The sequence below is a fragment of the Hevea brasiliensis genome, chromosome 15 (genome assembly GCF_030052815.1).
Source record: "Hevea brasiliensis isolate MT/VB/25A 57/8 chromosome 15, ASM3005281v1, whole genome shotgun sequence".
Taxonomy (NCBI): domain Eukaryota; kingdom Viridiplantae; phylum Streptophyta; class Magnoliopsida; order Malpighiales; family Euphorbiaceae; genus Hevea; species Hevea brasiliensis.
The window spans coordinates 22,087,117-22,115,035 of NC_079507.1; the positions used below are offsets into that span (position 1 = coordinate 22,087,117).

The following is a 27,919-nucleotide window of genomic DNA, read 5'->3' on the forward strand; positions in this document are numbered from 1 at the left end:
CTTTATTATTTTATATGCTCACTAAAATTTTTAATGCTATATCAATTACTCTGTTATTATTTTATATATTCAATAAAATTTTCAATACCCTTTATTTTGATTTTTTTTTTCTTTTATATTTTTTTAATTATCAATTATCATATAAGTTTTTTAAAAAGGGCAAGTAATACTCAACTCAACTCAATTCAACTAAGCTTTTATCCCAAAAATTTATTAGGGTCGGCTATATAAATTCTCTTTCTCCACTCTAAATGATTTTGGTTTAAATCATCAGAAATGTGTAATACTTTTAGGTCATGTTGTACTATTCTCCTTCAACTCAGTTTAGGTCAACTTTGTCACACCCTACCCCTCTGTAAGGCGTAACATGATCCCGTAGTATACCTAATGAATTACCAACTTCGCTTACTGATAACCCATTAAATACACTACAAGGGATTTTCAAAACTTTTCTTACTTCTTTTACAGTGGTGAGCACTATTTACAGGTGTCAAAAACCTTTTTGAGCTGAAATGATAGAACTAACACATTTGAATTATTTGGAATTTTTGTAAAAATTTTGGCAGAGTGCCATCTGTATTTTGGATAAAACAGTTCTTCAGAAAACCTGTAAAAAGAACTTTAATATATATTTCCAAATCTCAACTTCAACATAACTCAACACAACATATTTCTCAATTCAAATCTACAGTAATTTTTCAAAGACTGAGATAAAGAAATACAGTACAAAATTTTCAAGCCAAAATATCTCATAATTTACTTTACAACTTCAGTGTACAATTTTAATTTACAACTGCTCAAAACCAAAAACAATATATACATATAGTGTACATACATTATAATACAAAATGCAAAATGTGGTATACTCAATATACCCGATAATCTCTCGCTGGATGTATTAGCAGCCTAGTCTGCTGCCCTGTCCGTCTGTCTACCTGCGACAGCAATGAAAAGCTATCGCTGAGACAATGTCTCAGTGGTGCACAACATTAACCAAATATAACTTTAAATCACAAATCACAAGTTATTTAAATAGTGGATACTTAAAACCATAGTTAAATTCAAGACAGTAAATGTCAACAAGAATTTAAACTCCATTTCTCAATATCACAATAATTTCAATAAATCAAATCATGATTAAATTCAAAAGACAGTGAATGTCAATAAGAATTTAACTCCATTTCACAATCTCATAATACAAATCAATAAATCACACACAGCTTAATCATGTTCCAAAGTTCAATTCGTCCCAAAAGTCGATGACTAATGAGGAATAACATAGCTAGCTAGCAAAAATATGAGTACTCATCCAATTCGTCCTCAACAGGCACACACCTCAACACTTCAGCCAGAGAGGGAATTCAATTCGTCCCACTAGACAAGCTAGCGAGGAATACAATCAATATACATGATAGCTGTGGTTTCAAACCATTTTCAATGCTTTTCAATCAATAAGTATCCATCAATATTATTCAAACAATTTCTCACAGTTTCAAACCATTTACAATGCTTTTCAAGCAATAAATATCCATTCAAACACATTTCCACAATTTAAAACAATAATGCACAAATAGTCATAATTCATTTTAATTGAAAAATTCAAAAGAAATAGTTGTTGTGCACAAACCTCTGATAACTGTCTCCTGGTCTTAACTCAGTATTTCCTTCCCTTTCCCTGAGTCTTTGCTAACTGAGAAACACAATTTGAAGTGTTTCAGTATTCACTTAAACTGTCTCTAACGATAATGCTTGATAAGTAATTCACTGAATTCTAATATTTGCTTAGTCAACCTAATATGTCGACCCTCGATGCATTCTAGGTAAATTAGGTTTTAATGTTATTAATATGTCACACTCGATAGTATTTTAGGGTTGGTACATGTTACCAAGTTCATTTCCGTGTATACTGCATTTTCTTACAATTTGCTGGATTTCGGGATACTAGTTTGACCTAGCCGGACTACCTAGTTCTCTCGGTTTTCGGGTTTCGGTCAAAACTACAAACTTATAGATCTATGTCATATGGAACGCGGGGTAAAATATCAGGTCATTTTGAGTTATGTTGACCAAGTTATGGTCATTTTACTATTGTTGGTTAAATTACATCAAAATTGGTCATTTTAGGTCACTTGAGGTCATTTTAGGGTCGGCCAGTTTTTGAACCCGAACTTGTGTAAGCTGTTTGACTTGCTTATGGTCATTTCTGGGCTTTGGTGTCTCATAAGACTTGTAGATATGGGTCTTAACTATTCATGGTTAAAATTTCAGGTCAATTGGACCTGTTTGGAGTGAGTTATGGCCTAAACATTAACTGCTGCCCAAATGGTCAATTTTCAGGCCTCATTTGCACTTAATCCGGATTTGGTCATTTTTCAAGTTATCTTTGCAAGCAGAATTTTGGTATGCTCCCTTCATGAAAGTTGGCACATTTTGTGCCTAGTTTCACGTCCAATTGGTCTCATACCAATTGGAGCCACACACTTAAAGTTGTAGGCCTAAAACACAAACTGCCTTATTGAAATTCTTGCATACACATCAAGCATCACTTTTAACACTCACCAAACTTAACATTCAAACAGATTCTGATTGTACCACAAGCTAAACATAATTTATAACATATTATAGGTCATTTTGGCAGCTTACAATTACATTCAATGTGCACCAACAAGTGCAGAATTTATCCAACTCAATTTACAACAATTCAATCACCAATTCATGCTCATTTATATGTCCAATTCACACCATCATTCATGCACTCAAACTGCCATAACAACCAACACATTTTAACATTATTATTCCATAAACCAAGCATGAATTCCAGCATTCCTCAAGAGTTAGCAAACTGCCACAATGGTACACTTACATTCCATTACTTTCCAAGCTTTAAATTTCATTTTACATTTACATATACTAAGTGTATATTACCCAAACAATTTCTTACACAATATACATTTAATCAATCATTTAATTCACCATTTACAAGCACAAATAAACTGCCTTCAAGGTGTTTCCATGGCTGCCAAAAGTACATATTCCCATTCAACATCAAACTTCAAAAATTTCTTCATAAATCAAACATCCATAACATCCTTGCAAACTTAATGAAGCAATAACCCAAAAATGCAAACTTACCACTTTGGAAATTCTTCAAAACCTCTCCAATACTTGGTTTTCTTGTTGCCTATCTACTGCCCATGGTATGAGGATTAACTTTAATGAAAGAAGGTGCATGGAAAGTGGCTTAGATCAAGCTTGCATGAAGCTTCAACCCATGCATCCATGGAGGAACTCCATTCTTGGTTTCGGCTGCCCTTTGGAAAGGTTGAAGAAGATGAAATATTCTGCCCATTTTAGCTCTTAAGTGTCCCACATAATATTTATTTAATCCCCATAGTGCTCCACTTACATAAAATCAATTATTTTATATGTTTAAATATGTTAATTACCTAATTTGAACTCCATTTTTGCTATTTATATTAGGTACCCCTAAATTAATTTTTCATTATATTTTCCAAGTGTAATATTATTTATTTTTAATGGACATTTAGGTCAAAAGATAACTCGGGGTGTCAAATGACTGCAATGCCCCAGTTCGGGTTGCATTCCCGATTTTTCGGTAACACTGGGTTTTGTCCGTTTTTCGATTTCCCACTTTTCTTTATACTAATTATTTAATTTTTATTTAATATTTCTAATGATATTTATACTTCAATAGGGGGTCTATTTAATTCCTAAAAATATTTTCTAGGGTTCCCGCGGTCCAGGGCTAGTCAACGGTCCACGCCGTGACTTCCCGGTGCGGTCACCCATCACTAGGGTTCTCAGCTCGCTTAACTTGGTTATATTTCTTTGCTATTATTTTTTCTTTGTTTTTCTTGTATTTTCTTTTCTTGCATTTCATTATTTTATGTCTCCTCACTCATATCGAAGTGTAGTTCTAGGCATCCTAGCTGTCCGGACAACACTGGTCACCGGAACAGTAGTACGTACTACCGAACATAGGGGTGTTACAATTCTCTCCCCCTTAAATAAATTTCGTCTCGAAATTTTACAGCATCGATCTACGAGCAGCTGTGGGTGCTGTCTCCTCATATCCTCTTCACGTTCCCAAGTAGCTTCCTGGCCTGAATGATGGTTCCACAGCACTTTAACCAGGTGTATCTGTTTGTTCCTCAGCTGCTTCACCTCATAAGCCAGAAATTTTATGGGTTCTTCCTCATATGAGAGGTCTGGATTTACTTCAATCTCTTCAACTGATTAGTACATGAGATGGGTTAGATCTGTACCTCCTTAACATGGACACATGGAAGACATTGTGTATCCTTGCGAACTCTGGAGGTAATGCCAACCGATATGCCAAAGGACCCACTCTTTCCAGAACCTCATATGGTCCGATGAAACGAGGACTCAGTTTCCCCTTTCTGCCAAATCTCACAATTCTCTTCCAAGGAGAACCTTTGAGGAATACTTTATCACCCACTGCATACTCAATATCTCTTCTCTTCAGATCAACATAGGACTTCTGACGATCTGATGCAGCCTTGAGTTTATCTCTGATCAATTTGATCTTTTCCTCTGTCTGCTGAATAATTTCTGGCCCAATCATCTTCCTTTCACCTACTTCATCCCAACATAAGGGAGTTTTACACTTTCTGCCATACAAAGCTTCATATGGAGGCATCCCAATGCTTGATTGGTAGCTGTTGTTATAAGCAAACTCAATCAAAGGCAAGTGTGTATCCCAACTACCTTCAAATTGAATCACACAAGCCCGTAGCATATCCTCCAATATCTGAATAACCCTTTCAGACTGGCCATCTGTCTGTGGGTGGAATGCTGTGCTGAAGTTCAATCTAGTTCCTAGGGCTCTTTGAAGACTACCCCAGAATCTAGAAGTGAACCTAGGATCTCTGTCAGACACAATTGATACTGGCACTCCATGCAATTTTACAATCTCATATATGTATAATCTGGCCAATCTTTCCAGGCTATAGTCCATCCGAACTGGCAAAAAGTGAGCAGACTTAGTCAATCTGTCAATTATAACCCATACTGCATCATGATTACTCTGTGTTCTTGGAAGTCCTGTAACAAAATCCATAGTTATTCATTCCCATTTCCACTCTGGTACTGACAAAGGATGTAACAAACTAGCTAGAACTTGATGTTCTGCCTTTACTTGCTGACAAGTTAGGCATTTGGAAACAAATTCAACTATATCCCTCTTCATACCCATCCACCAGTAATGCTCTTTCAGCCCTCTGTAATTTTAGTTCCACCAGGGTGCATAGCAAAAGGAGACTCATGTGCTTCCTTCATAATGATTTGTCTTAAGTCCACATCACTAGGAATGCACATTCTGCCCTGATGTAGCAATAAACCATCATCTCTCATAGAGAATTCAGGTTTCTTGCCCTGCTAGACTTCTTTCAGTAGCTTCTGATATTTTTCATCACTCTGAGCAGCCATTCTAATCTGATCAATCAACACTGGCTGTACATGCCATGCAACTACTGTCTGTCCCTCATCATCAATCTCTAAACTGGCATGATGTGCTTTCAACTCATATACCATGGACAAAGGAGAAACTCTGAGACTTGCCATAGTCTTGCAACTTAAGGCGTCAGCCACCACATTTGCTTTTCCTGGCTGATAGTCTATTAAGCAATCATAGTCTTTAATGAGTTCTAACCATCTCCTCTGCCTCAAATTTAATTCCTTCTGGGTGCCCAAGTACTTCAAGCTCTTGTGATCTGTGTAAATGTAGCATTTCTCCCCATACAAATACTGCCTCCAGATCTTCAGAGCAAAAACAATAGCTGCTAGCTCCAAATCATGTGTTGGGTAGTTCCTCTCATGCAGTTTCAGTTGGCGTGATGCATAAGTAATGACATTCCGATCTTGCATCAGTACACACCTAACCCATTGTGAGAAGCATCACTATAAACTGTGTATTCTTTACCCGGAGTAGGTAAAGTGAGGACTGGAGCTTCAGTCAAACACCTCTTCAACTCATCAAAACTTTGCTGACATTTATCTGTCCACTGAAATTTTACATCTTTCCAAAGCAGCTTAGTCAATGGAGAAGATAACATAGAAAACCCCTTCACAAACCGACGGTAATATCCAGCTAAACCCAGAAAACTGTGAATTTCTGTGAGGTTCCTGGGCGGCTTCCAATTAAGGATAGCTTCTACCTTGCTGGAATCTACCTTGATCCCTTCAGCTGACACAACATGTCCCAAAAAGGAGATTTCTTTCAGCCAAAATTCACACTTCGACAATTTGGCGTATAGCTGTTTCTCCCTTAAAGTCTGCAGTACAATCCGCAGATGTCTATCATGCTCCTCTGCATTCCTCGAATATATCAAAATGTCATCAATAAACACCACCACAAATTGATCGAGATATGGTCTGAAGATAGTGTTCATTAGATCCATAAAAGTAGCTGGAGCATTCGTTAACCCGAATGGCATTACTAGAAACTCATAGTGGCCATACCGAGTTCTGAAAGCAGTTTTTGGAATACTCTGCTCTTGCACCTTCAACTGATAATAACCAGATCGCAAATCAATTTTGGAGAATACAGCCGCACCCTTCAATTGGTCAAACAGATCATCAATGCGAGGCAATGGATATCTGTTCTTTATTGTCACCTTATTCAACTGCCGGTAGTCAATGCATAAGCGGAGAGTACCATCCTTCTTCTTAACAAACAACACTGGTGCTCCCCAAGGTGACACACTAGGGCGAATGAAGCCCTTTTCAAGTAATTCTCTGTATCTTCAACTCCTTCAACTCTGCTGGTGCCATTCTATATGGCGTTATGGAGATTGGATCCACACCAGGCATAACATTAATTTCAAACTGCACCTCTCTTTCCAGAGGTAATCCTGGCAATTCATCAGGAAACACATTTGGAAAGTCATTTACTGTAGGGATGTCCTTCAATGCTGGACTCCCCACTTGGGTGTCTACCACATGTGTCAAGTAGGCTTCACACCCCTTTCTGATCATTTTTTTGGCTAGTGCAGCCGAAATGATGTTTGATGGCAATAATTGCCTCTCCCCATGTATTACCACATCACTGTACTGAGGGAGACCAAAATTGATTGTCTTCAGCCTACAATCAATCATGGCATGATGCCTAGCTAACCAATCCATGCCCAAGATGATATCATAATCTCTGAAGGGCATTTCAATGAAATCAGATAGAAAAGTGTGTCCTTGGATCACCAAAGGACAATCTCTATACATTCTATTAACCCTGACTTCCTGTCCTAGTGGACTTGTTACTAGCACCTCAAAGTCCATTTTTGTACATGGAAAAGCAATGCAATCAATGATGCTAGCACTCACATAAGAATGGGTAGAACCCGGATCAAATAACACAAACACATTCTGATTAAAAGTTGAGAAGGTACCAGCCACAACATCAGATGTCTCAGCCTCTTCTCTCTATCTCATTGCATAGATTCTGACTGGAGCACTATCTTGCTCTGATTGTTTCACTGTGCCTTGGCTGCCTGCTGGGCTGCCTCTACCCCTGCCTCTACCTCTGCTGGGTTGTTGTGAACTTCTAGTGATAGGGCTCTGAACTGACCCTTCTGCAGTAGTAGGAGGTAGTCCAACTCTACGACTACTGGTGCAGTCCTTGGCAAAGTGTCCTGTGCCTCCACAGTTATAACAGGCTCCAATAGCCTTATAGCATATCCCACCATGATTTTTTCCACAAGTTTCACATTGGCGGGGAGGATAGGAACTTCTGGAACTCTACTGACCAGATAGGGGAGGTTTCTGTCCTGAATATATTCCCCTACCAGACTTCTTGCCACCTCTGCCATGTCCCCCATGGTTCTTCCTCTTTCCAGTAGGACCACTGGAACTCTGTTCTACTAATTTTCCCTCTTTCTCTGTCTTCTCTGATTTCTTTTTCTCAGGAGCAGCTTCAAACTCAATTATTTCCAACTCTAGGGCTTGAGAAACAAGTTCAGAGAAGTTAGTGTGTTTGAACCCGACTACTTGTAATCTGATACTGGGCTTCAAGCCAGTTTCAAACCTCTTGCATCTCTCCCTGCTGGTAGCAAGTAAACTTACTGCATAATGGCTCAGGCAGGAAAATTCTCTTTCATACTCGACCGATCCGCTCCCTGTTTGGACTTAGGAACTCTTGTAGCTTATGGTATACAAAAGCATCAGGGACATATTTTTGTCTGAATTCCCTGAGAAAGTCATTCCATGTTAACACTGTAGGTTCTACCAGACTGTGGGGAATGGTTTTTCACCAGTCATAAGCATCCCTCTATAACAAAGATACTGAGTATTCAAATCTGAGTTCCTCCGTGCAATGCAGTTTCTTGAATACCCTATCCATCCTCTCTAACCACTGTTCAGCCTCTAGAGGATCTACTGTCCCCTTGAACTCTGTAGCCCCATATTTCATCAATTTGTCATACTGCCTCGCAGGAGACTGTGGTTGTACCACTGGTGTCTGTATTGGGACTTGAGTAGGCACATTACCAGCCATTTATTGGAACATTGCAGCCATCTGTTGAGCGAACTGAGCAGGGAACTGCGGTACTGCAGGGGCTAGTGCTGCTGAACCACTGACATTGTGTAGGCCTGGGGCATCCCCTTGCACCTCAGCCTCAATAGATTGATCAACTGAACGATCACCCTCTTCCATAGTCAATGCGAGGATTTTAGATCTCCTGAACAAACAACACAAGGAGATTTCCTCCCGTTAGTGCATATTTATAATGTAATGTATTGTATGTATCAAACAATGATGTTGAGCAGTTGTACTATGAAGAAAGAATATTCAAATAACATGTGAAAACAGAATTTAAAAACTTTGCTCTGATACCACTAAAACATGTCACACCCTACCCCTCTGTAAGGCGTAACATGATCCCGTAGTATACCTAATGAATTACTAACTTCGCCTACTGATAACCCATTAAATACACTACAAGGGATTTTCAAAAATTTTCTTACTTCTTTTATAGTGGTGAGCACTATTTACAGGTGTTAAAAACCTTTTTGAACTGAAGTGATAGAACTAACACATTTGAATTATTTGGAATTTTTGTAAATTTTTGGCAGAGTGCCATCTGTATTTTGGATAAAACAGTTCTTCAGAAAACCTGTAAAAAGCACTTCAATATATATTTCCAAATCTCAACTCCAACATAACTCAACACAACATATTTCTCAATTCAAATCTACGGTAATTTTTCAAAGACTGAGATAAAGAAATACAGTACAAATATTTCAAGCCAAAATATCTCATAATTTACTTTACAACTTCAGTGTACAATTTTAATTTACAACTGCTCAAAACCAAAAATAATATATACATACAGTGCACATACATTACAGTACAAAATACAAAATGTGGTATACTCAATATACCCGATAATCTCTCGCTGGATGTACTAGCAGCCTTGTCTGCTGCCCTGTCCGTGTGTCTACCTGCGACAGCAATGAAAAACTATCACTAAGACAATGTCTCAGTGGTGCACAACATTAACCAAATACAACTTTAAATCACAAATCACAAGTTATATAAATAGTGGATACTTAAAACCATAGTTAAATTCAAGACAGTAAATGTTAACAAGAATTTAAACTCCATTTCTCAATATCACAATAATTTCAATAAATCAAATCATGATTAAATTCAAAAGACAGTGAATGTCAATAAGAATTTAACTCCATTTCACAATCTCATAATACAAATCAATAAATCACACACAGCTTAATCATGTTCCAAAGTTCAATTCGTCCCAAAAGTCGATGACTAATGAGGAATAACATAGCTAGCTAGTATAAATATGAGTACTCATCCAATTCGTCCTCAACAGGCACACACCTCAACACTTCAGCCAGAGAGGGAATTCAATTCGTTCCACTAGACAAGCTAGCGAGGAATACAATTAATATACATGATAGCTGTGGTTTCAAACCATTTCCAATGCTTTTCAATCAATAAGTATCCATCAATATCATTCAAACAATTTCTCACAGTTTCAAACCATTTACAATGCTTTTCAAGCAATAAATATCCATTCAAACACATTTCCACAATTTAAAACAATAATGTACAAATAGTCATAATTCATTTCAATTGAAAAATTCAAAAGAAATAGTTGTTGTGCACAAACCTCTGATAACTGTCTCCTGGTCTTGACTTAGTGTTTCCTTCCCTTTCCCTGAGTCTTTGCTAACTGAGAAATACAATTTGAAGTGTTTCAGTATTCACTTAAACTGTCTCTAACGATAATGCTTGATAAGTAATTCACTGAATTCTAATATTTGCTTAGTCAACCTAATATGTCGACCCTCGATGTATTCTAGGTAAATTAGGTTTTAATATTATTAATATGTCACATTCGATAGTATTTTAGGGTTGGTACATGTTACCAAGTTCATTTCCGTGTATACTGCATTTTCTTGCAATTTGCTGGATTCCAGGATACTAGTTTGACCTAGCCAGACTACCTAGTTCCCTCGGTTTTTGAGTTTCGGTCAAAACTACAAACTTGTAGATCTATGTCTTATGGAACGCGGGCAAAATTTCAGGTCATTCTGAGTTATGTAGACCAAGTTATGGTCATTTTACTATTGTTGGTTAAATTACATCAAAATTGGTCATTTTAGGTCACTTTAGGTCATTTTAGTTTCGGCCAGTCTTTGGACCCGAACTTGTGCAAGCTTTTTGAATTGCTTATGGTCATTTCTGGGCTTTGATGTCTTCATAAGACTTGTAGATATGGGTCTTAACTATTCATGGTTAAAATTTCAGGTCAATTGGACCTGTTTTGAGTGAGTTATGGCCTAAACATTAACTGCTGCCCAAATGGTCAATTTTCAGGCCTCATTTGCACTTAATCCGGATTTGGTCATTTTTCAAGCTACCTTGCAAGCAGAATTTTGGTATGCTCCCTTCATGAAAGTTGGCACATTTTGTGCCTAGTTTCACCTCCAATTGGTCTCATACCAATTGGAGCCACACACTTAAAGTTATAGACCTAAAACACAAACTGACTTATTGAAATTCTTGCATACACACCAAGCATCACTTTTAACACTCACCAAACTTAACATTCAAACCAATTCTGGTTGTACCACAACCTAAACATAATTTATAACATATTATAGGTCATTTTGGCAGCTTACAATTACATTCAATGTGCACCAACAAGTGCAGAATTTGTCCAACTCAATTTACAATAATTCAATCACCAATTCATGCTCATTTATATATCCAACTTCACACCATCATTCATGCACTCAAACTGCCATAACAACCAACACATTTTAACATCATTATTCCATAAACCAAGCATGAATTCCAGCATTCCTCAAGAGTTAGCAACTGCCACAATGGTACACTTACATTCCATTACTTTCCAAGCTTTAAATTTCATTTTACATTTACATATACTAAGTGTACATTACCCAAACAATTTCCTACACAATATACATTTAATCAATCATTTAATTCACCATTTATAAGCACAAATAAACTGCCTTCAAGGTGTTTCCATGGCTGCTAAATGTACATATTCCCATTCAACATCAAACTTCAAAAATTTCTTCATAAATCAAACATCCATAACATCCTTACAAATTTAATGAAGCAATAACCCAAAAATGCAAACTTACCACTTTGGAAATTCTTCAAAGCCTCTCCAAAATTTGGTTTTCTTGTTGCCTATCTACTGCCCATGGTGTGAGGATTAACTTTAATGAAGGAAGGTGCATGGAAAGTGGCTTAGATCAAGCTTGCATGAAGCTTCAACCCATGCATCCATGGAGGAACTCCATTCTTGGTTTCGGCTGCCCTTTTGAAAGGTTGAAGAAGATGAAATATTCTGCCCATTTTAGCTCTTAAGTGTCCCACATAATATTCATTTAATCCCCATAGTGCTCCACTTACATAAAATCAATTATTTTATATGTTTAAATATGTTAATTACCTAATTTGAACTCCATTTTTGCTATTTATATTAGGTACCCCTAAATTAATTTTTCATTATATTTTCCAAGTGTAATATTATTTATTTTTAATGGACATTTAGGTCAAAAGACAACTTGGGGTGTCAAATGACCGCAATGCTGATTCAGGTTGCATTCGATTTTTCTGTAACACTGTGTTTTGTCCGTTTTTCGATTTTCCACTTTTCTTTGTACTAATTATTTAATTTTTATTTAATATTTCTAATGATATTTATACTTCAATAGGGGTCTATTTAATTCCTAAAAATATTTTCCAGGGTTCTCCGCGGTCCAGGGCTAGTCAATGGTCCACGCCGTGACTTCCCGGTGCGGTCACCCATTGCTAGGGTTCTCGGCTCGCTTAACTTGGTTACATTTCTTTGCTATTATTTTTCCTTTATTTTTCTTGTATTTTCTTTTCTTGCATTTCATTATTTTATGTCTCCTCACTCATATCGAAGTATCGTTCTAGGCATCCTAGCTGTTCCGACAACACTGGTCACCGGAATAGTAGTACGCACTACCGAACATAGGGGTGTTACAAACTTATTCTTTTCTTTCTATTCTCTGACCCAATGTGCTCTACTTATCTAACTGAAGCTTTCATATGTCTACGTTTCACATGACCAAACTACCTCAATCTCCCTTCTCTCAACTTATAACTGAAAATTTTGATTCCTCTAAATCCTAAAGGGATACATAGGCAAAATTAAGTTCATTCACCTTTTTCTATTTTGTTTTTAAATTAATTTCATCTATAGTTTTTAATAAGTTTAAGTATTTGCTAATTAAATTTTTCTTAAAAATAAGTTAATTTTATTCTTTTTATTCTTATTTTATTTTGATTAAAAGATTTCTAAGAAAGATTAAAATATTTTTACAAATATAACTTAAATTATAAATCAATAAAATTTTCTTCTAATTTTTTCCTTTAAGTCGCTCTTAAACCGCTCCAAAACTGCTTCCAAACCGTCCTTCAAACCGTCTTGAATTGTCTTTTTTTGAACCGTCCTTTAAATCGTTTTAAACTAGGGCTCGAACCGGAACCAGCGGTTCAGGAACCGTCTTCCAAACCGTCCCATGATAGTTTGGTTTAGGTTTATGATTTTATTGAACCTGAATCGGCGGTTCAGGACCCGTAACCGGCGGTTCCTGAACCGGCGGTTCCTGAACCGTGGCCACCCCTATACTCAAGCATGATGTAATTATTAAGCTTTTCTTTCATTTTTTTTTCATTTCTACTCATTTTTAATTAAATTTTTAGAAATTTTTATTCATATTTTATGTCATAATAATTATTTACTTAACTGGACAAGTTGGTCAAAAATCGTCTCTAAAGGCGAAATGACCAAAATGCCCTCTGTTTGGCTTAAGGAGCCAAAATCATCTGTACCAATCTAAAAATTTTTCTAAGTATTTTCATGGCATTCTAATGCCATCAAAACCTCAATGACTCTTTTCTGGAGTCCCAAAAATTATTTCATGAATTTTCTCCCAGGTTTAAGGCTCCTAGCTGTGAGGACCGCAACTTCCCACTAGGTTACCCATTGCTAGGGTACCGGTTAATTTAAGTTGGTTGTTTTTTATTTCTATAATTTTTTTCTAAATTTTTCTTATTATTATTTGAGTTATTTATGACTCCTCACTCTAGTCTAAATATTTTTCCAAACGTTCTAGCTTTCTGGACCAACACCGGTCACCGAAACAGTAGAATGTATGGAATTGCTATAGTAAGGGTGTTACACTCCATGAGCACTAAAGAATATTATAACCTAAGATTCCATGTAAAATAAGATAGATTATCTAAGAAATCAGAATTAAAGATACTAGCCTGGACATACCAATCTCAAAAATATATGAGTTGTGCATAGCAAAAGTACGAAAAATAAACCTATGCGACATTGAAACACGCCTCCTCAGGCTTAGTAAATTGACAAACCAAAGATGAAATCATGTTATAGTCAGGATTGAGGAAGAAAAATAAGGCTTAATACATTATTATGCCAAGAAAAGGATTTTTCAAGTTTGATACTACCTTAATAAGTTGTGAACTGCTTTTATTGGTTGTCTGCAACACTCTCTCCATAGTAAGATCCCAGTTGGGAATGAATCTAAGAAAACCAAAAAAGAGAGAATAAAAAATATAGAAAGAGAGTGAAACTTGAATAAATAGGAAAGTTCTTACTTATCTAGGTAGTCTTGGAAGAAGGTGAGGGAATGATCGCTTCATCTGATAAATCTAAACAATGTGAATTCATAAATTAATACAAACTAAAATCAAATAGAGTGGACTGTGCATTCCTCAAAGAATAAAAAAAAATCCATATTTAAGACAATCAAAGCAAGAAATTGAGATTGTAACGCCCTCACTTTAGACAGTCCGTACATTCTACTGCTTCGAAGACTAACATTTGTTCGGACAGTCAGGATGTCTGGAACTACACTCGAACTAGAGTGAGGAGTCATGAGATGATTAAATAAAGACCAATAAAAATTGAGGAAAAATAAAAGAAATATATTGTAAATGAGTTAAATGAGCCAAGATTTTAGCGATGGGTGACTGTACTGGGAAGTGACTATGAGGACAGTTGTCGACCCCAGACTTGTGAGAAACCCTATGGAATAAATATTTTGGATTAATTGAAGGTTTTGTGAGGATTAAATGACATTAAAAATATCAAAAAAATTCAAGAAAATTTAGTTAATCGGTACAGATGAATAAAACCCGATAAGCACCATGAAGGGCATTTTGGTCATTTCACCCTCAGTGATGAATTTTAACCTAAATGCCAAGTGAAATGAGAGAGTTTAAAACACATAAAATAAATTTAAAACATAAATTTAAGTAATGGAAAAAGGGAAAAAAAAAGAAAAAGAAGGAAATAACATTTATTACCTAAGCATGATGTCATAATGACATCATTTAAAATTTTTAACCAATGAAAATTTAACAATCAATTTAAAAGGGATAAGAAAGAGTTAAAAAGAAGACAAACTAAATTAAAAGAAGTAAAAATCTATCATCTTCTCCCTTGTTTCTCTACTTGACCGATTCACCATGGAAGCATAGGTTCCTCCATTTTCTTTCTTCAAAGCTTGATTTTCCCTAAGCTTTCCACCCCAAAACCCATACCTCCCTTCATTAAACATTATTCCCACACCATAAGAAATATTGTGACAGCCAGGAAATTTGGAATTATTGAAGTTTTGTCAAAGTCAAAAAGTGATCAACATAAGGTTAGTGCCTAATCCTTCTTCCTTCTTTTATTAAACATTGAATTAAAGTTGAGATGAGTGGGAATTGTATAAAATTAGAAGAAATTGACATGTGTATAAGAGAGGAAGAATCCGACATCCTTGGTGACCATAAGGGTTTGATGAATTCTTGAATATAAACTTGCTTAATGATGATGATTGATGACTAAAAGTGTATTGGAAGTTGTATGTGTGGAATTTATATGAATTGAGATATGTTGAATTAGGGTTTTCATCATAAATTGAGGATTTTGTGCTATGCTTGAAATTGACCTTGTTGAGATGAATTGTTGATCGATAGAAGTGCCTTGTATGCCAAATTGTAGTTTGGGATATTGGAGGGAATTGAATTGGTAGTGCACTTTTTATGCAGGTTATGGGACTCTTTGAGTCCAGTGTTGATTTTGACCTATAACTAGAAATGTGTTGGTCCAATTGGTATGAGGCTAATTAAAGATGAAACTAGGGCCAAAATACTCCATTTTTAATGAAGAAACTTTACCCAAATTTTGTCCATAAATTAACCTAATTACTGTTTGAATCCAGCTTACCAAATCCTAAACCTAAAAAAATGACTAAATAAATAGTAGGTCATAACTCCCTCTAGGAAGGTCAGAATGACCTGATTTTTATGCCATTAGAAAGATTAAACATAGGAGCACAATTTTCATGAAGAACACAAAACCCAGAATTGCCTCTAACCAAATCAAATTGCTAGCACAAGTTAGGTCAACAAAACTGTCTAGAACCAAACTGCCCAGAAATTTTGGACGCATGCATACCCGACCAGTTTTGACAAAAAGCCATAACTTGGTCTAAAAAAATCCAAATGCAATGAAACTAATAGAAAAATTTTTATAAGACATAAATCTACAATATTAGTGTTTTGACCAAAACCCAGAACCCAAAGGAACTAGACCAATTAACTAGGAACAATTAGCATACCAAAACCTGAAATTGAACCAGATAGTCACTTGACCCCAGAACAGATTTTATATCATATCTCCCACTTAGAAATTACAAATGGGATAAGCCAAACTGTTCTAGAAACCTAAGAGATAGGACTCCAACTTTTATTCAGGAACTTGCCTTAAATTTGGAGTGTAAGGATCCTAAATTAAGAGTCAAAGCCACTGACCTGAACCTGGGATCCTGATGGCACAGTGTACATGAGTATAGGCCAGTTAATTTGCTACAATTAATTCTAAAAAACATGAAAAATTATAATTTAAAATTTTGAGTGATCATAAGACATAAGGTAACAATTTCTATGAAGAACATTAGGCCTAAAAGTGGCTGTAACATGTCCAATTAATTAGGTAAATTTTAACTCCAGAATCTATCTAATTCTGGACCCAGAAAGAGACAGTGAACCAGTTGTGGTTATTTGACCATAACTTGAGTGCTAAAACTCCAAATGACATTATTTAAAAAGGAAAACAAAGGCAAGACATAGAGGAACAACTTCCATGAAGAAAGTATGGCCAAACAGTGGCCACATCTTGAATAATTTGCTTAGTGAAGTAAAGACACCAAATCTGGACCTTGAAAAAGGTTCATAAAATGACTTGGCATATGATATGAAATGAACTAAAATAATTTGCTAGACATAAAAATAATATGAATATGCATGTGGAACTTATGTTTCCCATTACAGCAGACATGAAATTGCTATGAAATACAATTAGTATATAATATAAAATAATGAAACTACAAATACTTAATAATACTAATTTGCCCAAAGTATACCTATACTTATTTATATAGCATGGATCAATTAATACACCAATTAGAGACTATATATTGTAGTACTGCCTATAGGAATAATAATTGATAGACAATATATGTCTAAGATGGTTATTCTACTGGCTTTATGCCTGCCCATTGGCCATTATGCCTAATTTTATTTCTGGCTTTATGCCTGCCCGCTAGCTTTGTGCCTGACATGACAGATGTATACATGTTAGACATACAGATGTTTAACTAGTATACTCCCATGTATCCAGTCTTTATAGTTTGTTATAGGTAGTATACTCCCATGTATCCAGTCTTTATAGTTTGTTATAGGTTACTTGGGCACAGATAAGAGTAATAAGCCTTAAATTTAAATAAGTACATGAATAGATTATAAATATGAACAATAAGATTAAAAATAACATAAATGAACAAAGAAAATCCTAATAACTTACTTGCTCCCAAGGTTTCATAAAATATGTAAATGATTTAGAAATTTATGAAATTACACATAGAATAATTATTTTAATTATTTAGTTATTTTTCCTTTATTTTATGCACCACTAAGTGTTATGCTTAGCGCGTTGGTTTTTCCATAGCGTAGGTACTAGAGAGCAGCAACAACATCAGTAGCGGTAGTGCTGGATAGGATTATGATCAAATCTGCTATAGAGTGATTGTCATCTCAAACGGTTATTTTGGGTAGGGCTTATATGCATGTTTAGATTTTGTATGTCCATTGTACATAAGTAAATGATGTAATTTATTTTGTGATCGTAAATAAAATTTTAAATATTATACTTGATTTTATATGAATAAAATGAAGTATTTTATTTACTTGAAATGTTTATGAGTATTAAGATGATATGACATAGTTTATGGAAAATGAAATGGATATAAATTGTTTTTAACAGGTAAATAGTAAAACCCGCCATACGCTAATAAAAATAGAGTAGACTCTGTCCGGGTCTTCATAAAAATGAAATGTGATAAAAAAAATTTCTACACATGGGATGATATAAATAAATGGACATTAAATTAATAATGTTCATGAAAAGACAAGGTAGGTTACTGCAGTACCGAATATAGCACACCTTGCTCGGCTATATTGTAGACGGGTAAGGGGTGTTACAGAGATACTTAAGTAACATTTGAAGATAACCATTATTAGGTCACAAGAAGGTAGACATTAGGAGCCAAATGCTGGAAGAGAAGGGGGTCGGGAACATGCAAGCTTGATTGGCTTCTTACGTCATTGATCTTAGAGCAAAGGTCAACATTCCTAACCTTGATTAGCTTTGATTTCATTTTCTTATTAGGGACAAGGAGAGAAAAATGAAGGATTTGGCCACATGCAAACTTGGTTAGCTTCTAAAGTCATCGATTTGAGACCAAAGATCTACATTCCCAACCTTGATTAGCTTTTATTTTAGTTTCTTGATTAAGGACAGGGAGAGAAGAGTGAAGGGCTTGGCAAAATAAACCTCCAATTACAATCCCAAATCTCCCATATCAAAGGGAGCCGCCCAACTAAAAGCATGATGACTTTGCAAAAAAAAAAAAGCATTGGATCAATTTTATTTTAGCATTTGGTGTGAGTGTTGTGGAGGTCAAAATAGATATGACTGTAACACCCCTATTTGAATAGCCTGGTATATTTCACTGTTCCGGTGACTGGAGTCAGTCCGGACAATTAATGGGATTAGAACCACACTTAAGACAACTAGGTAAGCTATAAATACAAATAATTAGTAATTGCCAATTAGTTAAGTTTAAATAAGAAAAACAGAACATAAGAAGTTAAATGAGCCGAGAGTAACAGCGATGGGTGACCTTATCGGGAAGGATTACGAAGTCAATTTAAACTCAAATTTTGAACCGTAAAATGTGACGCTACGGTCCTTAAGACTATTGTGAATACAGTGGAAAAGATAAAATCATGGAAAAAGGTTGTTAAGCCAGTCAAATAATTAGGTCAGGAAGCTGGAAGAAATATTGAATTATTTGCAAATCGGGTTGAACCGGCGAGGGGCAATTTGGTCAATTGACCTCGAGAGCTGACTCCTGACCTAACTGTCAAATAAAATTAGAGAAAAGAAAATTTCGAAGTTGGAAATTAAATTAAAGAACTAATGGAAAATAAATTAAAAAAAAAAGAAAATGAAAAAGTGAAGAGAGATGACATCATGCATGACATCATGCATGATGCCATAAGTATTTTAATTAAAAATTTATTTAATTGGATTTATGATCTTCCTAAGACATAAAAAAGAAAAGAAAAAAAAAATAAAAGTCTTCTTCTTTCCCTAAGTTGCCACCTCACTCTCACTCTCTCCCTCTTCCTCACCAAAACCTCCATTAAAGCTCATTTTGAGCTTGATCAAACCCACAATTCCACCATAGAAAGTTAAACCTCCAATATTAAACCTTGATTTCAAGCTTTGATAGAGGACTTGACAACAAAAAAAGGAAGAAAGGAAGAGGTTAAAGGGAAAGAAAATTCTGCACTAAGGTTAGTAAACTAAATTTGATTTTCTAGTTGAATTAATTGTGTTTATAGCTTAACTAACTTAGAAATAAACTTAAAATGAAAAGAAAACATTTGTGGAGGACCAAAAAGGAATTTTAGCCAGCCTATGAAGGGGGATGAATTGCATGAATTTGATTGCATTAAACTTGTTAGAATGCTTGAATGAGATGTAAAAGTATGTTAAGATGTGTTGAATCAATCAAATGTAACAATTAGTGTGAATTAGGGTTTTGGACCTAGGGTTTTGGAGACAAAATTTGGAGAAATGGTGAAATGATGTGTTTGACCTAGTTTGAAGTGAAAAATGGTCATTTGTGACCAAATGAAGTGTGTTGGAAGTGTTTGAATTGAGGTTAAATTCGGATTGAATGTGGTCATGCCACTGGCAGCAGGACCAAGGTCCCTTTAAGGGACCAAAACTGAAAATTTACAAGTCCAATTGGTATGAAACCAATTGGGAATGAAAAAAGACACAAAATTACACAATTTTCATTTAGGAACCATGCCCAAAAAGTGACCAAAACCTAGTGAACAAATTGACCAAATCTGGAAATTCTCAGTCTGCTCTGTACAAACTGATCAAATGAACAGTGTTCTGTTCATGTTCATTTGGCCATAACTTGAGTTAGACAGGTCTAAATGACCTAAAATTTTACCAGTGAACCGATGAGATATAGACCTAAAATTTTAATGAAGAATACAAACCCAAATTATGCCATTAACCAAGTCATTTAGCCACTCAAAGTTGGTAACCTAAAACTGCCAGAACCAAAATTTCCCCAGAAATCTGGGTTAAGTCCAATCCGGCAGCTATGATTCAAATAGCTATAACTTGAGCTACAAAACTCCAATTAGAGTGATTCAAAAAGGAGAAAAAAGTTAAGACAATAGGGAACATTTTCTGTGAAGAAAGTTTTTCCAAATTCTAACAGTAAAATGACCAATGCAACAGTGCAACTTAAGACACCAAAACTAAAAATTTGCAATTTTGCCTAAAAGACTTAAAAATTGAGTAAACAACCAAAACCAACAAATTTAGTGACCAAAATGTGATATGTGGGTGAAGTTGGAATTCCCATACCTATTAAGCATTAGAAAGTCAACAAATTGACTCGAATAGTGTAGTGAATAATAACCCCAAAACACAAAATTTAAAGAACGTCAAGTTTAGCACATTAGAGCTAGGTAAAGGTGAATTTAAATTTATTTTTGGATTTATGCTAAGTTACGGTACTGAAACACTATAAAATTATCTATTTTAGTTGAAAAGAATACCGGGAAGGAACTCGAAGAATCGAGTCAAGGCCAAGAGGCGACTCGCTTAAGGTTTGTGCACAACTAACTATTTTGTTACTTTTCACTTCTAAAATGATTTGAACAAGTTTATTTTATGATTTATAATTTTGTTGTGTTGAGGATTTTAATTTGTTAAATGAAATTGTATAAATTAAATGTAAATTTTCTTATGCATTTAAGGATTTATTGCATGGTTTTGAGGATTGTAAATTTTAAGTTTGATGTGTTGCCAACCTTGAGCATGAATTTATAATGATTAAATATGTTGATGATTTGTAAACACTTTGGAAATAGAAATTGTTTTGAATATGATTTGAAACCACAGTTAACATGGAAAAATATATTGTGAATTCTCATTAGCTTGTCTAGTGAGATATCTCCTCCACTAGATGCGGCGAGTTTCTTCCTCTCTGGCTTGTCAGTTGGGGAAGAATTTGAATGAGTACTCATATATACTAGCTAGTCTTTGTTCCTCCCTTTTAGCCTCGGTTATTGGGAGAGTGTGAAATGTCGTGGTGTACAACACAACATCTATTTGAATTTTAGGTCATGGGTTCAACTGTGTGAATTGTTGGCAACGCCCTTTAAATTATGCATAGTTTGATAAATTGTGGTTGAAATAAATAATTTGTCAGTGATTCAAAATATTTTTGTATTGTTTCGGGATTTAAAAGAAATGTAGATAAATAGTTACTATTTGATCAAAATATTATTCAAATGAATAATTTGCATGAATGAAAATATTGATTTCTGAACGTTATGAATTTTGAAGAATTTAGAAATTTTAAATGTTTAATTGTTATAAATTGTCAAGCATAACTTGTATTAAGATTTAAATTATTAGTTTGTGCACCACTAAGTTCACCACTCAACGATAACTTTGTATGTTGTCGCAGGTGAAAGAAAATATAAAGCAACTGAGCAAGATTATTAAAAGGCATAGTGAGACTATCTTCGGGTATATCATAGGTATACCCTTGTACTTTAGATTTTGATGTAATTCTGTAATTGTATGTATGAAATTTACTTTGAGCAGTTGTACCAACTCTTTTGTAATATATTTTTGGATTGTAATGAAATACAAATTATTATAAGGTTATCTTGAGATTTTATGTATTTATAAAGTTTTACACTACTAAATTTTTTATGATCCCATGAATGTAAATATTAATTTTCTTACCTTAATGAGAGGTTTCAATGTTTGATTTAATTTAAACTGTGTATTGAGTTGCTTGTGTTGATTTGTGAAATGAGATTGAATAATGGAGCTGTGATTGAGAAAAATATTTGGAGTGTCTTTATTTTCAGGTTTTGAAGAACTGTTTTCTCAAAATATAAACGGCACTCTGTCGAAATTTTTGTAAAAATTACGGAGATTTTAAATAACTAAAAATTTGATTTATGTTTAGACTTTAAATAAAGGTTTTTAATAGCTGAAAAAAATTTACCCACCAATTTAAAAATTAACAAAAATTGCTTTAAAATCCCTTGTAGTATATTTAATGGGTTACTGGTAGGCGAAGTACAGTAATTCATTAGGTGTACTACGGGAGCATGTTACATCTTACGAGGAGTAGGGTGTGACATGTTTTAGTGGTATCAGAGCAAAGGTTTTAAAGTAAATGTTGATTTGTGAATTTGAAATATTTTTCGATAAGTACAACTGCTCGAATGTTTGATACATATAGTACATTTACATCATAAATATGAACTAACAGGGAGAAATCTCCTTGTGTTGGTTATACAGGAAATAGAAAAAAAAATTCTATGAATAGATATGGACAAGGGGGATAAAACGGTAGAGCAGTCTGATACAACTAACGTACAAGGAGAGGCCCCAGTTTTGCAAAGCGTTGGAGGTCCAACTGTACCAGTCCCTCCTATACAAATTATTATACAAACGGCCCAACATATGGCCATGTTCTTTCAGCAAATGGCTGATAATCTGTCAGCCCAGGCCCAAGTACAAACCCAACCCCCTCAAGAGCAGCATGAAAAAGAGAAAAGTGGGAAACCCATCGGTCAAAGTTTGAGTAGTAATTTGGGAAAGAGAAAAGATTTTGAGGGACCCCGAGCTCCTAAGTATGACAGAGGCGGATCTTCAGGGCGAAAGCAATCAAGAACCATTCGACAAAGAACCAAAAGTTCCTACCCTATCCGTATCTGTGACGTTTGTGGAAAATCACATGGGGGTATATGCTATAGGGTCACTAGAGCCTGCTTCAATTGTGGTGAAATTGGACATTTCGCCCGAGATTGTACTAGCGCACGTCAATTTATGCCACATACTACACTAGAGAAATCAGTTCAAGATTCTGATTTTAGAGGCTTATTAATAGTCAGTAGGGGCAGAGGCAAAAGTAGAGACAATACTTCGGGTAATCCTCGCACAATGGACCAACCTGAGCAGATGAATACATTAGAAAGAGGGAACGCCATGCATCGAGGGAAAGAAGCAGAGACTTCAGATGTAGTTGCCGGTATGTTCTTAACTTGTGAAAGGAATAATTATGTACTATTTAATTCTGGCTCTACTTGTTTATATGCTAATGCTAAAATTATATGTTCTACTACTATTCCCTTGCATGGAGATAAATTTTAATGTGTTAGTAATTAGTCTTTTAGGATAAGAATTGCGATAATAAGCATGATTGGAATTAATTTTGGAAAAGTTTCTAGTGAGAGACATCTCCTAAACTACGATAAATTATAAAGTTAATTAGTAAGCCTAATTAGGTAAGGCAAGAGGACCAAAAAGTAAGTTATAGCAATATATCTGCCCTAGATGGAAGTAAAGGCATTACTGTTGATAGATGTCAGTAAGTACCATAATCAAAATAAGTTTAAGATATTAGTGAATTTGAAAGAAATAATACATAGGGAAGTTTGATCTATTGGGATGTATCGTAGTAACTATACAATATTCTTGATATTTGTACTGTAAGCTGTAGATTACAGTACTGACTTGAGATTTATTGTGTAGAGCTACATACTACCCAATAGTACATAAGGATAAGAATAGTTATAAATGACTTTCGCTCTTGTACAAATATACCAGAATAGAGTTTTATTACTAGAACTGAGTTTGAAAATCCTAATTCGGGATTTAAAACTCTACAATTAGAATATCAAAAGATCATGGTTGCAAGGTAGTGAGAGTTAAAGACTCCGTTACCCTAGCATGAATTACAGTACATTAGGAATTGTTATGGGACTAGAGATTTTAGTATGGTCAAAAATTTAAAAATAACACCTATAGGGCTAAGTCATCCAGTCTCCAATATGGGGTTTATAGTTGTTTTGATATTGCAATGGATCTTTTGTACAAAGTTTAATAAGGAACAGTATTCTATTTGTGTAGCAGTAAGACACAAAATATAATTTGTTCCCCTAGAACAGACAGGATGCTATGGATGACAATTATAACTTATAAAACAGTTAAGAAATGATATTTCACTGATAATAGTAAATTCGATAGGAACTAGTTGGCTAGGTATTCTTTAGGAAGAGCATAATTTTATTGTGCGAATCATAAGGATTAGATTAGAATTCAAGCGAAACTTTTGAATAGCATGGGAAACAGGAGAGTCCGGTAGACTCCCTTCTTAAGATTAAAGATTTGTTTATGGTTGAAAAAAAAAAAAAAGGTAATGATCGCAAACCAGCAGAAAATAAGCTATAGAATATTGATAGATAAAAGAGTTGTGAAAGTAAAAATTAGAATAGTTAGTGCAAATGTAATAAAGAAACGTTATGAATATTAGTTAAAGTGTTGACTAGAATGGTCAGAAGACCAAATCAAAGTAATATTGAAGTATAGTGGATTTGTTAGGGATGATGAGAGGTGCTAAATCATGACTCGACAGTCAAGTTAAGGAAGAAGATAGGATTGAGGAATAAAATAATTAAAGTTAAGGTGTGGAAAAAATAAAAAACAAATAGAACAGTAAGAAATGAGAAAAACACTAGATGAGGAATTGCCACCAGGGCAAACAAACTGCTTAAGACGAGTAACGATATCCCGAACTATTTTATCAAAAAGGAAATAAGTTAAACAAAAGCAAACAAGATAGTGCAAAATGACACATAGGCCTTGGTCATAAATGGAGAGGGTAAGATAATGGTTATGGACCTATGGCCAAGAAAGAGATAAGTAGTTCATATATGACCAACAATGTCATTTAAAAAAAATAATAATAATAAGAGACTACAAAGAAAAATAGTTACTAAAACAACAGCAAGAAAAGACTAAAGTATTCTAAACTAAACTAAAGGTTGCATCAAATGATCAAGAGATTTGATAAGAAAAGAGTAAAACTAAGTTCTCACCCATAGGATCGTATGAGGTCCTAGAAAGAGTGGATCCACTAGCACACAGATTTGCTTACCTCTAAAAATTGAAATGAATTTGAATCGAACTTATGACAGAAGCTCATAAGAAACTTGGCACACGAGGTGAGCAATCGATGAGTAAACAGTATTAGTTAAAGTGCTAAGAAACCATCATTCAGGCCAGGAAGCTACTTAGGAGAGCGAATAGGACATGAGGAGATAGCACCCACAACTGTTCAGAGACTGATACCAGGTAAAATTTCGAGGACGAAATTATTTTAAGGGGGGGAGAATTGTAACACCCCTATTTATATAGCCTGGTATATTTCACTGTTCCGGTGACTGGAGTCGGTCCGGACAATTAAGGGGATTAGAACCACACTTAAGACAACTAGATAAGCTATAAATACAAATAATTAGTAATTGCCAATTAGTTAAGTATATATAAGAAAAACAGAACATAAGAAGTTAAACAAGCCGAGAGTCACAGCGATGGGTGACCTTCTCAGGAAGGACTGCAAAGTCGATTTAAACTCAAATTTTGAACCATAAAATGTGACGCTACGGTCCTTAAGACTATTGTGAACACAGTGGAAAAGAGAAAATCATAGAAAAAGGTTGTTAAGCCAGTCAAATAATTAGGTCAGGGAGCCAAAAGAAATATTGAATTATTTGCAAACCGGGTTGAACCGGCGAGGGGCAATTTGGTCAATTGACCCCGAGACCTGACTCCTGACCTAACTATCAAATAAAATCAAAGAAAAGAAAATTTCAGAGTCAGGAATTAAATTAAAGAACTAATGGAAAAATAAATTAAAAAAAAAGAAAATGAAAAAGTGAAGAGAGATGACATCATGCATGACATCATGCATGATGCCATAAGTATTTTAATTAAAATTTTATTTAATTGGATTTGTGGTCTTCCTAAGACATAAAAAAGAAAAGAAAAGAAAAGAAAAAAAAAATAAAAGTCTTCTTCTTTGCCTAAGTTGCCGCCTCACTCTCACTCTCCCTCTCCCTCACCAAAACCTCCATTAAAGCTCATTTTGAGCTTGATCAAACCCACAATTCCACCATAGAAAGTTAAACCTCCAACATTAAACCTTGATTTCAAGCTTTGATAGAGGACTTGACAATAAAAAAAGGAAGAAAGGAAGAGGTTAAAGGGAAAGAAAATTCTACACTAAGGTTAGTAAACTAAATTTGATTTTCTAATTGAATTAATTGTGTTTATAGCTTAACTAACTTAGAAATAAACTTAAAATGAAAAGAAAACATTTGTGGAGGACCAAAAAGGAATTTTGGCCAGCCTATGAGGGGGGATGAATTGCATGAATTTGATTGCATTAAACTTGTTAGAATGCTTGAATGAGATGTAAAAGTATGTTAAGATGTGTTGAATCAATCAAATGTAACAATTAGTGTGAATTAGGGTTTTGGACCTAGGGTTCAGGTGACAAAATTTGGAGAAATGGTGAAATGATGTGTTTAACCTAGTTTGAAGTGAGAAATGGTCATTTGTGACCAAATAAAGTGTGTTGGAAGTGTTTGAATTGAGGTTAATTTCGGATTGAATGTGGTCATGCTGTTGGCAGCAGGACCAAGGTCCCTTTGAGGGACCAAAACTGAAAATTTACAAGTCCAATTGGTATGACACCAATTGGGAATGAACATAGACACAAAATGACACAATTTTCATTTAGGAACCATGCCCAAAAAGTGACCAAAACCTAATGAACAAATTGACCAAATCTGGAAATTCTCAGTCTGCCTTGTACAAACTGATTCTGTTCATTTGGCCATAACTTGAGCTAGGCAGGTCTAAATGACCTGAAATTTTACCAGTGAACAGATGAGATACAGACCTAAACCTTTCATGAAGAACACAAACCCAAATTATACCATTAACCAGGTCATTTGGCCACCCAAAGTTGGTAACCTAAAACTGCTAGAACCAAAATTTGCCCAGAAATCTGGGTTAAGTCCAATCCGGCAGCCATGATTCAAATGGCTATAACTTGAGCTACAAAACTTCAATTGGAGTGATTAAAAAAGGAGAATAAACATAAGACAATAGGGAACATTTTCTATGAAGAAAGTTTTGCCAAATTCTAACAATAAAATGACTAATGGAATAGTGCAACTTAAGACACCAAAACTAAAAATTTGCAATTTTGCCTAAAAGACTTAGAAATTGAGTAAACAACCAAAACCAACAAATTTAGTGACCAAAATGTGGTATGTGGGTGAAGTTGGAATTCCCATACCTATTAAGCCTTAGAAAGTCAACAAATTGACTTGAATAGTGTAGTGAATAGTAACCCCGAAACACAAAATTTAAAGAACGGCAAGTTTAGCACATTAGAGCTAGGTAAAAGTGAATTTAAATTTATTTTTGGATTTATGCTAAGTTATGGTATTGAAACACTGTAAAATTGTGTGTTTCAGTTGAAAAGAATACCGGAAAGGAACCCGAAGAATCGAGTCAAGGCCAAGAGGCGACTCACTTAAGGTTTGTGCACAACTAACTATTTTGTTACTTTTCACTTCTAAATTGATTTGAACAAGTTTATTTTATGATTTATAATTTTGTTGTGTTGAGGATTTTAATTTGTTGAATGAAATTGTATAAATTAAAAGTAAATTTTCTTATGCATTTAAGGATTTATTGCATGGTTTTGAGGATTGTAAATTTTAAGTTTGATGTGTTGCCAACCTTGAGCATGAATTTATAATGATTAAATATGTTGATGATTTGTAAACACTTTG

General features: G+C 34.8%; 2 long non-coding RNA genes across 6 annotated transcripts in view; both read right to left on the reverse strand.

Moving 5' to 3' along the window:
• Positions 1-670: 670 nt before the first annotated feature.
• Positions 671-4,045, reverse strand: LOC131173924 (uncharacterized). Its single transcript, XR_009144241.1, has 3 exons — positions 3,133-4,045; positions 1,628-1,690; positions 671-935 (listed from the first exon to the last, which is right to left on the reverse strand). It is a non-coding gene; the product is annotated as an uncharacterized LOC131173924 (long non-coding RNA).
• Positions 4,046-8,171: 4,126 nt separating this feature from the next.
• LOC131173923 (uncharacterized) overlaps positions 8,172-27,919 on the reverse strand; it is a 29,192-nt gene continuing 9,444 nt past the window's right edge. For 4 of the 5 annotated variants that reach the window (XR_009144240.1, XR_009144236.1, XR_009144239.1 and 1 more), the window contains 4 exons: positions 14,039-14,242; positions 10,167-10,229; positions 9,415-9,474; positions 8,172-8,711 (listed from right to left, as the gene is read on the reverse strand). This is a non-coding gene — a long non-coding RNA (uncharacterized LOC131173923). The remainder of the gene's footprint in view (positions 8,712-9,414; positions 9,475-10,166; positions 10,230-14,038; positions 14,243-27,919) is intronic. The other variant, XR_009144237.1, reaches the window with a different exon arrangement.